Raw genomic sequence first — 13837 nt, 5'->3', positions numbered from 1 at the left:
TGAGGTGGCAGCTAGGCACAAGGGTGTGGCAGTCGGGCCAAGTAATCCACCATCTGTGAAGTCTCCCTCATACAACCAATGAAACTGTAGGATGCAAATTAGTTATTGAGTAAGGGTGGTGATTGGTTGAGTCATCTCTGATATCACAATGGTATAGTACTCTTGGCACAGCACAGATACACACCTTTCTGTAGTCGTACACCAACTGTCAAGTCAAAATAGCTGAGAACTTCAAAGTTGGTTGGTAACAGACTGCAAAACCCCCACTCCACCCCTTCCATGAGGCCCTGCCCCACCTCTTCCCACCCCTTCCACGCCCCCATTCCAATCCCTTCCCCAAAGTCCCCGCCCCAACTCCGCCCCCTCCCTGCCCCTATTCCAACCCCTTCCCCAAATCCCCACCCCAGCCCCGCCTCTTCTCTGCCTCCTCCCCTGAGCACGCCACATTCCCGCTCCTCCGCCTCCCGGAAAATCTTAAGTGCCTCCCAACAGCTGTTTGGTGGTGGGAAGTGGAGGAGCGGGGACATGGTGCGCTGGGGGGGGACAGGGGCTGAGGGGAGCTTGGCTGCTGGTGGATGCAGAGCACCCACTAATTTTCCCCGTGGGTGCTCCAGCCCCGGAGCATCCACAGAGTTGGTGCCTATGGCAGGCTGCAGGAAATAACTCCGCAGGCTACATGCCCCTCATCCCTGGCCCCACCCCGGAGCCCGCACCCCCAGCTGGAGTCCTCACCCCCTCCAGCACCCCAGCCCCGAGCCAGCCCAATGAAAATGAGCAAGTGAGTGAGGTTGGGGAGAGCGAGCGACAGAGGGAGGGGGGATGGAGTGAGCAGGGGTGGGGCCTTGGAGAATGGGTGGGGCATGGGTGGGGCCTCAGAGGAGGGGCAGGGCAGTGGGCAGGGCAAGGGTGTTCAGTTTTGTGCAAGTAGAAAGTTGGCAACTCTAGTTGTGGCTCCCTGGCTTCCTAGGTCTGCTCTCTACCCCTCCCCCAGTCCTACTACTGAGCTGTGGTATAATTTCTTTGACTTGCTGGCTGGCTATTCTGACTGCAGGCTGCTCATATAGACAGACCCTGATTCCCTTCAGGCTCCTACAAATCAGCCACGCTCAAATACCGGGAGTCTCAGTCTGACAGACTTGCTAAGTTTTATTAGAAGAGGTCTGCTCTGTTGTGAATCACAGGAGGTTCATCAGATGGAGAATGTGCTTCCCTGGCAGAAAGAAGAGTTCAGCAAGCAAAGTGTCTCCCTTTCTCCCCAATGCCATGTCCCTGCCTCCAACACCAATAAAAGAGGGCATGGATCAGTGTTCATGTCGCACTCCCCGTCAGTACCCGGCCCAGGCCAGGAAAGCTAATCATCCAACCAGCAGACCAAATTCGGTGATGAAACCTGATCACATGCCACCCGAGGCACATTGCACATACACTAAGAAAAGGCACCAACAAACAAAACGAAGGGAGGAGGCAGAAGGTGAGACTGGCAGTCAAATTGGGTTGAAAAGCAGGGCTTGGATCTTGGAGGGGCACATTGTCAAACTTACTATACAGTCCTATCAGTACAGGAATGCCACTGGCAAAATGTATTGGTTTGCCGGAGCCTTGGGGATACTTGTAGCAGTAGGAGGAAGAAATCTACCGTGAAGGGCTTGGATGATTGTCTATGAAGTTAATTCAAAGCCCATTGAAATCAATGGAAAGACTCCCATTGACTTCACTTGGCTATAGATCTGGTCCTATATGATCAACCTGTTAGCCAGGCAAAGAAATTCAGCCCCTGGCGCACTAATGGGCTGGGGAGCCATGGTGCTCCCTGCTGCGCAGCTTGCCTGTCTAGCTCACCAGCCTGAGGAATGGAGCTGGGCAGTCAGGGAGCAGACAACTGAGTGGTGGCAGTGCATGGCAGATACTGACACACCTTTGAGCTTTCCATACAGCTTGTGAACAGGTTATGAAAAATAGTGGGGATACATTTTAAAAATGTGACAAACCCAGCATCAGAGATGTGATGATAATCTGTGAGCAAATGTGTGGAGGGAGTTTGGAGGGACTGTGGGTCACAGGGAGGCAAAAAAGTGAAACTAGGTGAGGGAAAGTTAATAACTACCTTATCCAAAACCCCACCATCAATCCAACTGTCCTCTGAACAGCAACTGTGTTAAATCTGGAGACTAAATTCAATCACTGACATCTCAAATGGGAGTTTTAATCCTGCTTTAAGTGAAAAGCTCAGCACAGCCCTAATTATGAAGTTGCTACTGACGCCTCTGTAATAGTAATTATATAACATGCCATACAACTGTAATAAAAATATCTGCTTTCTTCCTGCCATAGTTTTCAGTAGAATGAACTACATCAACAGTTCTCCACTTTTTCCATATGGGGACCACTTTTTCCATACCAGGGCCCCTAGTACCACCACCCCTTCCCATCTAGTAGCCATGATCCTCTCACCTTTATACTTAGCAATAGGGGATGGACAGAGTGATTATGACCTCCTGATACCTATTTGCAGCCTCCTTGGAGGTCATGACCCTAGTTTGAGAACCCAATCTATGTAATAAACCATAAAAATGGAAGGAAAGTCTTGTACTTAAGAGGAAAGTTTGGAAGTCAGGGAATCTGGATTATATTCCTGGTTGTGCCACAGACTTCCTGTGTGATTTTGGACTAGTTGCTTAACCTCTCTGTTTCCTAATCGGTAAAATGGGCATAATCAAATGTATCTATCCCACAGGGATGTTGTGAGGCTTAATTCATTAGTGCCGTAAAGCACATTGACCTTCTCACATACAAAGCAGGACAAATATAACAAGTTATGCAACATCTTTCTTGTTCCCAACAAGTGGAATTAAAAGACATAATTCTTGCGCACATTTCAATTATTCTGTTTTGTACCACAGTGGACAAAATATTCTTTGTTTTGCTTTACAAGCTGGACTAGCCAAGTGCTATGGAGGACACAAGATATGGGATGCAAAGGGAATTGTCACTGTAATTAACAGATGTCAGAGGACATGACCCTGTTTCAAATACCAGGGAGGTTTGGATAACTGAGGTGCCTGTAAGTGTAACACTGTAAGGCCATGTCTGCACTAAGGATGCTACAGCCACACAGTTGTAGTGTTGCGGCTGTGCCGCTGTAGGTGCGTATTGTAGATGCTTCCTACATTGGTGGAACGGGTTTTTCCATCACTGTAGTTAATCCATCTCTCAGAGTGGCGGTAGCTAGGTTGATGAAAGAATTCTTCCATTGACCTAGTCATATCTATACTGGGGGTTAGGTCAGGTTAACTATGGCACTCAAGGGTGTGGATTTTCCACATATGATGTAGGTAGGTCAATTTTAAGTGTAGACCAGGTGACCAGGTCTAAGTGAAACGTATTTATTATCAGTCTTTCTGGCTATAGGCTTTGCAGGGCTGTAAATAGTCTGACATGATTTCTATGGATGAGCTAATTAGACAGTGACAGTTTGGAATGCTAGCAGTAGACTTCCAGGTAAGGCCCTATCCTCCCATCCCTTTCTTACATGAGTAGCGCTTACTGATTCAAGTAGTCAGTAACATCAATGGGACAAGTCAATGTCAGAATTGGGCCCTGTCATTGTATCAGGTTGCTTTTGCTAGAGATGTGACATGACTGACAGTAACTTTCAGAGGCATGTGATGAGTACATTTTTAGCTCCAAGTACAGCATATAATTTTTGTATTTTATATGGAGTAGATGTACATACATTGAGCAGAGGATCTGGCCCAGTGTATATTGTACTGCTTAAAGGGTAATTTAAGGGAGAACAAGAAAATGTTACACAAGGTGCTGTGAGATAAAAGGCTAACCACAAACCAGGAGATATAAAGACATCATATTTCTTCCAAGAGTTAAGATGCATACTGCAACTGTGTTGCATTTTCTACATTTAATGGCACCCACAAGATTGTGTAAGGAACCTTTTTATAAAATTAAAAGCACATGACCTTCCCTATGTTTTTATATTTTCTGAAATATTTTGATTCCTAGAGATTTGTTGTTATAGGAGAAAAACTTTTTTCAATGTGTTTTCAACATACACTTTAATTTCAAGAGAGTAAAGGAACATGGCATGGACTGTGACATGAACACTGCAATGGTCGTGATCCAAAGTTACAGAGAAAGCATGTGTTTTGGCTGATCATGGGAAAATATAACAAGGAACATATGCTACCAAGAAGAAAAAAAATATATCTACTCCAGATCTACAGCTGATGTAAGAGCCATAGCTCCATTGACTTTAATGGAACTACACTCGTGTAAATCCACATAACTCCACTTAAGTCAAGAGCTATGTTGATTTACAGCAGCTGACCTTTATATGTCAAATAAAAAAAGCCAACAGAGTAGATCCCTAACTATGGCTAGGAATCTCCACAGAAGCTAATCTTTATGTTATCTGCAGAAGCAAAAGGGTTTTTGTTTTGTTTTTTACAATTTACTTCAAATGCATAATAGCATTTCACAGTCTGCCTACCTATCAGAGCAAATCAGGTTCATCTGCCGAGACCCAGAACTATTTTCATGCCAATTTCCCACACAGACTTCAAGCACTAAACATTTTCTAATGCAAACCACAATAAACAAACAAATAAATAAATAATACAAATGATATCAGTGGAGTGGCTTAAACCTAGTAAGCCAGGAAGTTCAGAATTAAGACAAACACTCTTTCCTTAATTCAGCCTTGTGGGCCAACTGTTGTGTAATGTTGATGTTTGCTGCTTAAGAGCCGCCATATTTTACCCCAGAAGTGGCTGCATGTCTGGGATGGAGCAGGTAATCATTAGATTCATACATCTTAAGTCCAGAAAAGATCATGTAGTCTGGCTTCCTACATAATACAGACTATCAAATTGCACTCAGTTATGCCTGCTGCAATGGAGGGAATTATTCTTCCCTACCATATAAATAAGTGGTAGAAAGGAATCCCGCTAGAACACATACCATGAGCAACATCTCTTTCCTCTCATTTTGTGGCTCATCTAATTTTAAAGGTATGTTCAAATAATGTTAAGGATCTGGTGTAAATCCACAATACAAAAGGATTTCAGAATTAAAACTAAATATATATCCCTGACTCACCCTTTGTTAATCCTTAGTTATTGTAACAGTATTCCTTAGCCACAAAAGGGTGAGTCAAGGATGTAACTTCAGCTCAGAAATTCCTTGCATTGTGGTTTATACCACAGGTTTATTTAAAAATAACACATTGTGCTTTGATTTATCTTCATATGCACAGAGTTATTGCTCATGCACTGTGGCCTAGAATTACAAATTCTTATATCAATGGACCTGTTAAGGTTAACAGAGCTTCCTATAGTATTCCTATATTCCCAGCATAGACCAGACTATGTGCTATGAATATGCAGATGGGATGGTGTGAACTCTATTACCAATCCATCATCTGGAAAGTTTTGGAGGGATAGTTTATTCACAACAGATACCATAGTGGCATATGGTGGGAATGTATATTCACAGGAGCATGTGTATCTGTGTATAACAGAGCCACCATCATGAAACTAATAAAATTCCCACTGAAAATATTTACTGTGGGCTAAATCCTGAAGATCTTACTCATTCCCACGCAGGCAAAACTCCTAGGTTACTACATGGGAATTTTGCCTGTGTAAGTATTGCAGGATATTGGGCTCAGTCTCAAAGTTTGGTGTAGCACAGTAGCTGCTTAAAAATACATATTGATATGAAATTAGTGCTCATGACAACAATGCCAGTTTTCCAGCACTGAAAACTGGACTCCTCTCTCCATAGAACAAGTACAGAAAAGACAAGAGCTGGCAAGCTTCCCTTACTCTGTGAAACCCATTTAGTCCTGGGCTTCTCTGCAGAACAGGCTATCAATGATGCCCATTATGACAGCAGTACCTGTCCACTGAGACTCCAAACAGCCTTCCAGGAGGTAAGGGAACTGAAACTAAATTGAGGTATTTAGCACTGAGAGCAGAATGTGTGCCTCCATGACACTGGAATAAATACAGAATAACACAACTGATTTCAGTGGAATTATTCTGGATTTACCCAGGTGTAATTGAGAGCAGCATTTGTTCTGGAGCACATACATCTTGATCTGAACAATACTTAGTAACTAACATTGCTTTTCTCTTGTGTTCCTTTTCTTTATATGTACCCTATTACCCCATGCTTAAACCATCATCTTAGTGATTACTATTTAAATTAAGATCAATTATAACATCTGAGCTGGTAACTGATTTTCTTCAGAAAATACCAGAAGATCACAGGGCCTGATCCAATGCTAATTAAAAATCAGTGGAGTGACTCCCATTACTTTCAAGGGCTTTGGATCAGACCTACAGTTTTTATGGACTGAGAACTCTGTTTTTTAATTTTAAATTAGAGGGTGATATAAAATACTATGATGATGAAGCGCATATAAGTCCTAGATAGATAGACAGACATATATTTTCATTTTAAAAACAGCTGAGAGTTAGTTTAAAAAAAGCATAAAAGCATATGATATTTTATTACCGTCATCTAACTCAGTGACAGCACAACAAATATTTTAGGACCTAATTCTTCACATGTCACTCCAGTTTTACAGGTGTAGTCATTGCCATTGAGTCTGGTGGAGTTATGCCTGCGTAAAACTGGAGTAACTGGAAAGGGAATCAGCCCCCTAGTTTTTAAATTGTGTTTTAAATAAGGACAGCATCCAGGGGAAAGACCAAAACAAGCACAGTGGTATGCCAAGATCTAATTTAAAGTGGATGCATGACCCCTTGTAATGACTTGTCACAACATTCAATGAATGGTCTGTGACAGAGGCTGCCCAGTGAATTCTAACCAATTTTCCTGGTAGAATTGCCTCAGTTAAATGTAACTTTGCTTGATTTCAAGACTGCAGTAGTCTCGATTCACTTTTTTGTGCTTGTTTATTCCCCTGGAAGGTGGCAAGTCAAATAAAAATGAACCTACTCTGGGCAATTTCTCTGCCAAGTCAGTGATAAATACTGACAGCCAATTTCGAAACTCCTAAAGGAGGGTTGTCGTGGAGCCGGGTAGAGCAAGAGGGGAACGTACCTCCAGCCAGAGCAGACGGCGTCCCCGCGCTCCGGGCGAAGGAAAAGCCCCGCGGCTGCTGCTATTTCGCAGGCTCGGTTCAGCGCCCGACCCGAGCTCCCGTGCGCGGACCACGCCGCAGCGCCCAGCCCGGCCACCGAGAGACCAGCCCGGCCTCGCTCTCGGGCCAGCTCCCACCGCTCCACTGGGCTGGGCTGCCTGCAGGGGACGGGCCGCCCTTTAGAGGAGCTCCAGCCTCCCCTCCCCTGGCACCTGCCCAACCGCTGCAGTCCCCGGGCTGCCCCCGCGCGGCGGAGGGGACCCAGCCCCGCGCCCCAGAGGCATGTGCCCGGGCTGGCACAGCTGGCACCCGCCGAGAAGTTGGGGAGCGATCGCCGGCCCGGGAGCCAGGCAGGGCCGCTCCGCCGGGCGCTCCCCGGAGGACACGACCGGGGCAGTGCCCTGGCTGCCCACAGCCGCTACCCCCTGGCAATGCGGGCCAGCTCCAGGCACCCCAGCCAGCGCGCCCGCCCCACGTGTCTGCAGGCTGGACACACAGTCCCAGTCCCGGGACTCTGCCCGGCCGGCGGAACCCGCCCCGCGGCTCTGCTTACCCGGGCCGGGCCGCGGCGGGACTCGGGCGAGGAGCGGGGGCGCCCGGAGCCGCTCGGCGGGAAGCCCAGTGGCCACGGGCGGTGCGCGGCGCCCGGCTGCACACTCCGAAGTGACAGGCGGGGCAGCGGGACAGGTGGGAGGCGCTGCCGGGTCGCCGCGGCGGGCGGGATCAGCCTCCGCTGAGCGCGCGGCCCCCCAGCTGCGGTTGCCATAGAGACCGTGCTAAGCCTAGGTGGGCTGAGAGCTGGGCTGGGCCGGGAGGAGCCGCGGGGCGGGGCGGCCGAGCTCGCGGCCACCTGCTCCATTGGCTGTCAGGGCGGTGGCTGCGCTGCCCCGCGCGGGCCCCAGTCCTGCCCCACGTGGATCCCGCCAGCTTCTGATCTGAAAGCCCAGCTAAGTGCCACATGGCCCCGAGAGCGGGGCCCGCGGCAATCGCCGTCCCGGCTTGGCGGTAATGGCTCTGCGGCCACTCGCCTCGCAAGACTCCTCTGTGTTCTCGTCCTCATAGCGCAGCGCCCTCCCAGGGCTAGACGCGAAGTTCAGGGGCTCGGTTCAGTCCATGGGACCACGTGCAAAGTTCGTGTCTGGATCCGGAGTCAGCATCCAAACACTCCCGAAAGTTTGGAAATGCTCAGAGCCAGGGGTTTGCTTTGAGACCATCTCTAAATTCCTCTGCAATCGAGGAGGAAGAGACGCTAATTTCTTGTTACCATCTGTGTAGCCAAATTTCTAAGGCACCAGTTAACTTGGCATGAAGTCTGCATCGCCAGTGTAAGTCTTAATAAGTACGGGCCCCGCAGCTCTAGCTTCAATATACAGTGATATAAAATGGGACATGGAGTCTGGAATTTTTCAGTGTAAATTGATATAATTTTGAATCCAGGGTGTTTAGTAACAAACAGCTACAGCCGTGCAAAATGCAGCACTGTCAGATCACAGCAGTTAGTGCAAATCTTTTATTGGTTGTGGGTCCTGGGGACAGAGAAGGAACGGGCTGGTAGGGATGGGTGAGAGGCACAGAGATTGAGGGATGATGGCCTGGAAAGGCAGGTGTGTCTGGAAGGGGTGGGGGAAATGGACAATGACATCTAAACCATTATGATTAGATAAAACATTTCTGTATCACTATACATTTACTCAGGGTGGGAAGAGGATCTTTGTGTCCCTCTTGCTTAATCCCCCATGCTGGAGCCAGGTTGAATCTGGCCCATAGAAATAAACACTTCCCTGCCCCCAAAGAACTGTCTAAAGCAAATACAGACAAGAGATGGAGCAACAGTTCAAAACAGTGAGGATCTCAGGATAATTGATGAGATGAAGGTGGTTTCCTGAAGATGGAAGTATACAAGGAGGGATTAAAGGTGCATGGCAGATGAAAGCAGTGAGGCTGTTCCTGGCAGAGGGGCAGCATGATATGGAAGGAGGGAGTGGGAAATGGAGAGGAAGAAGGCAATAAGGCCAGAGGATTGGAAGAGAGCCGGGAGTGAGAAGGGAAGTGGAGGAATGACAGCAGAGGTGAGAGTGGGGGAAAGATTACATAGGAGTACAAGGAGCTGGAATCTGATGTGGTTGGAGATGGGAAACCAATGGAGGGTTTCATGGAGTGGAGGGTGGTAATATAGTCAGAGTGCAAAGAGAGGAAAGGTGACTTAGGCAGTAGTGGGTGGGAGGGTGAGGGACAGACAATAATCAAGATGAGAGGTGACCAAAATGTGGACAAGGTGGGAGAGCAGTGGGGAAAGTAAGGGATGTGTAGATTAGGGAAATCCTAAAAAGAAGTGACCAGATTTAGCAGGAAACCAATTATGGGGGCAGGAGAGAGGAGTCAAAGGTGACACTGAGATTGCCTGGGAGGCAGGAAAAAGAGTGGAGTTCTCAGTGGAGTCAGATGAGAATAGGAGTCTATTAATCATAGTCAAGCACCTTGTACTGTGTGTAGGAAAGGCAAAATGCGTAAGTGTGAAACAAAGGGAGAAGAATATGGCTTGTCACCATCCCATGCAGCTTAGCTCTCACCTTCTCTATGCCACAGACCATTTATGGCATCACACAGCAGACTGAAAATTCTTTAAGGGGCCAGTCCTTCTCCCACTGAAGTCAGTGGCCAAACTCCCATTGACTTCAGGGTGAGCCACACCCGGCTGAACAATCACTGAGCCAAGGCCCTGATTCAGGAAAGTATCCCTGTTCAGGATATCATTTAAGCATATGTGGGACTTAAACATGTGCTTGATTTTAAGCATATGCTTATGTGCTGTCTTGAACAGGGATGGATTTAAGCACATGCTTAAGTGCTTTCCTGAATCAGGGCCCAAATTGTGAAGTCCTTACTCATTATCTATGTAGTACTTACTCAGGCAAAGTGCCCAGTGGAGATTTGGTCCAATGTATATGTCACTACAGGGAAGTGGTTCTGGGGATATGAATAAAGCAAAAGAAAGAGACTGGATGGCCAAAGGGTCAGAGCAGACCAGCTAGGCAGTCCCCTGTTTGAGCCCTGTAACAATATATATTACAGATGAAATTAAAAAACATGATGAGGTTTTTTTATTAAGTGCTGTTTATTATTAGATTGAATACCACAAGCAGACTAACAGAGATTAGCAGAGTCTTCTGCTCTAATTAATCAGGGAGGATTATGTATCTGTCCTCAGCCTCAACTCTAGTCCCGCAGGCTCCCCAGTATGCAGCGATTTATAACAACATTCAGCGTATGCTCCATCCAGCACAGGATTGTGGGTTTTAATTTAATGCAAACATCACTATAGATGGCTAAAGTCCTTTAGGTTTTCATCCACAAAAATGTCTTTCAAAAGTCACGATCTCTAACTGCATAACAAACGCTAGCTGGGAACCTCCCAGGAATGCCCTGCAACGAATCACAAAGATTTATGATTAAGGAACAATTTATGACTTTCTTTGGGAATATATGGGGCCTCACAATAAAAAAATCATTCAAATCCCCTACACCCACCCCAGCAGGTGAAATCTAAGGGTTGCTAATTTCAGATTACATTGAAACTTTCTTAAACAACCATTCAAGAGAAACAGCAATCAGTAGCTTAATGGAGATGTTCTTTGTTCTAACACAGATGGGGCACAATTGTACTCAGTACATTTTTGAAGATACATTGAGGCAATCTCTTAAGACAAGATGTGGCATCTTGTGCAAGTACTTTTCACTGTACTGTTCACAGTAATATACATGTAGAGTTGTTTTAGTTGGTTTGTTTAGAAGCACACCAAATTCTGCACTGACTCACTGGAATAAATCCACACATAGTTACAACATAAATCACAACCACATCCTTGTGGAGTTAAAAATAGAACCTTGGTCTTTCAGCTCTAAGAACATAGGCCTTGGACGCTGGAGCTAAAGAATGATTCCCTTAACTAGAAGCAATAGTAGGTTCTTTATCTTCTTTGTGGGCCCAGCCACAAAAGGGCAACCTCACTCACACAAAGCCAGTACATTGCATTACACTGGGTTTACAAGTCAGAACAAAATTTGGCCCGTTGGTTGGTTTTTTTGGGGCTAAATTACTGATGTGTGCTCTACTAGGCAAATGTAATAGACCTTGCTGAGGGAAGAAGTAGGACTGGGACAACATTATGTTTTCAAAGTTCAAAGCCCTATGGTTGCGAAAGTTGCCAAATCCATAGCTGTATTTTTTCTAGCATTTATTTTCTCTCAGTAAAGTTGTCTTTTCAGTCACAGAGAAGCATTTCTTCCTGTTAATTGGTTCAAATCCAGTCAGTCTGCCCACGCAAAAGTACACTATCAGCAAAGAGAAAAAATCCATTCATTTTAGATGATGCAGAGAAACATCAGCTCAGAAAGGAGTCACTGTCTCGTATGACTGAGTACGACAAAAGAGGCTTTCAACGAGACTTCACATTCCGGCGGAGTTGGATGAAGGGCTGAAGAATGGACCGCCTCAGAAAAACCTGTTAAACAGAGCTGGGAACCTGTTAAAGGTATAGATATGCCCAGTATGGAATTTTTGTCTTCAAATAAGCATATTCTTTTGTCCTTAACATAAGAATGACCATACTGGGTCAGACCAAAGGTCCATCCAGCCCAGTATCCTGTCTACCGACAGTGACCAATGCCAGGTGTCACAGAAGGAGTGAACCTAACAGGTAATGATCAAGTGATCTCTCTCCCGCCATCCATCTCCAATCTGACAAACAGAGGCTAGGGACACCATTCCTTACCCATCCTGGTTAATAGCCATTAATGGACTTAACCTCCATGAATTTATCTAGTTCTCTTTTAAACCTTGTTATAGTCCTAGCCTTCACAACCTCCTCAGGGAAGGAGTTCCACAGGTTGACTGTGTGCTGTGTGAAGAAGAACTTCCTTTTATTTGTTTTAAACCTGCTGCTCATTAATTTCATTTGGTGGCCCCTAGTTCTTATATTATGGGAACAAGTAAATAACTTTTCCTTATTCACTTTCTCCACACCACTCATGATTTTATATACCTCTATCATATCCCCCCTTAGTCTCCTCTTTTCCAAGCTGAAAAGTCCTAGCCTCTTTAATCTCTCCTCATATGGGACCCATTCCAAACCCTTAATCATTTTAGTTGCCCTTCTATGAACCTTTTCTAATGCCAGTATATCTTTTTTGAGATGAGATGACCACATCTGTACGCAGTATTCGAGATGTGGGTGTACCATGGATTTATATAAGGGCGATAAGATATTCTCCGTCTTATTCTCTATCCCCTTTTTGAATGATTCCTAACATCCTGTTTGCTTTTTTGACTACCGCTGCACACTGCGTGGACGTCTTCAGAGAACTATCCATGATAACTCCAAGATCTTTTTCCTGATTAGTTGTAGCTAAATTAACCCCCATCATATTGTATGTATAGTTGGGGTTATTTTTTCCAATGTGCATTACTTTACATTTATCCATGTTAAATTTCATTTGCCATTTTGTTGCCCAATCACTTAGTTTTGTGAGATCTTTTTGAAGTTCTTCACAGTTTGCTTTGGTCTTAACTATCTTGAGCAGTTTAGTATCATCTGCAAACTTTGCCACCTCACTGTTTACCCCTTTCTCCAGATCATTTATGAATAAGTTGAATAGGATTGGTCTTAGGACTGACCTTTGGGGAACACCACTAGTTACCCCTCTCCATTATGAAAATTTACCATTTATTCCTACCCTTTGTTCCCTGTCTTTCAACCAGTTCTCAATCCATGAAAGGATCTTCCCTCTTATCCCATGACAACTTAATTTAAATAAGAGCCTTTGGTGAGAGACCTTGTCAAAGGCTTTCTGGAAATCTAAGTACACTATGTCCACTGGATCCCCCTTGTCCCCATGTTTGTTGATGCCTTCAAAGAACTCTAATAGATTAGTAAGACATGATTTCCCTTTACAGAAACCATGTTGACTTTTGCCCAACAATTTATGTTCTTCTATGTGTCTGACAATTTTATTCTTTACTATTATTTCAACTAATTTGCCTAGTACTGACATTAGACTTACTGGTCTGTAATTGCCGGGATCACCTCTAGAGCCCTTTTTAAATATTGGCATTACATTAGTTATCTTCCAGTCACTGGGTACAGAAGCCGATTTAAAGGACAGTTTACAAACCATAGTTAATAGTTCCGCAATTTCACATATGAGTTCTTTCAGAACTCTTGGGTGAATGCCATCTGGTCTTGATGACTTGTTACTGTTAAGTTTATCAATTAATATCAAAACTTCCTCTAGTGACACTTAAATCTGTGACAATTCCTCAGATTTGTCACCTACAAAGGACGGCTCAGGTTTGGGAATCTCCCTAACGTCCTCAGCCGTGAAGACTGAAGCAAAGAATTCATTTAGTTTCTCCGCAATGACTTTAAGTCCTCCTTTAGGACACCTCTACCCTGATATAACACGGCCCGATATAACATGAATTCGGATATAACGCGGTAAAGCAGCGCTCCGGGGGGGCGGGGCTGTGCACTCCGGTGGATCAAAGCAAGTTCGATATAACGCGGTTTCACCTATAACGCAGTAAGATTTTTTGGCTTCCGAGGACAACGTTATATCGGGGTAGAGGTGTATCTCGATCGTCCAGGGGCCCCACTGGTTGTTTAGCAGGCTTCCTGCTTCTGATGTACTTAAAAAACATTTTATTATTACCCT

General features: G+C 45.3%; 1 protein-coding gene across 1 annotated transcript in view; it reads right to left on the bottom strand.

Annotated features, from left to right (window-relative positions):
- Positions 1 to 7726, bottom strand: part of RD3 (retinal degeneration 3, GUCY2D regulator) — a 30575-nt gene extending 22849 nt beyond the window's left edge. The window contains exon 1 of the mRNA XM_024194827.2: positions 7680 to 7726. The gene's annotated coding sequence lies outside the window, so the exon portion shown is untranslated. The remainder of the gene's footprint in view (positions 1 to 7679) is intronic.
- Between the last annotated feature and the right edge of the window lie 6111 nt (positions 7727 to 13837).

The sequence above is a fragment of the Terrapene carolina genome, unplaced genomic scaffold, assembly GCF_002925995.2.
Source record: "Terrapene carolina triunguis isolate 2854851 unplaced genomic scaffold, T_m_triunguis-2.0 Scaffold120, whole genome shotgun sequence".
NCBI lineage: Eukaryota > Metazoa > Chordata > Testudines > Emydidae > Terrapene > Terrapene triunguis.
The sequence above is the reverse complement of the archived record's forward strand: the minus strand, read 5'-3'. Positions and strand labels throughout refer to the sequence as shown.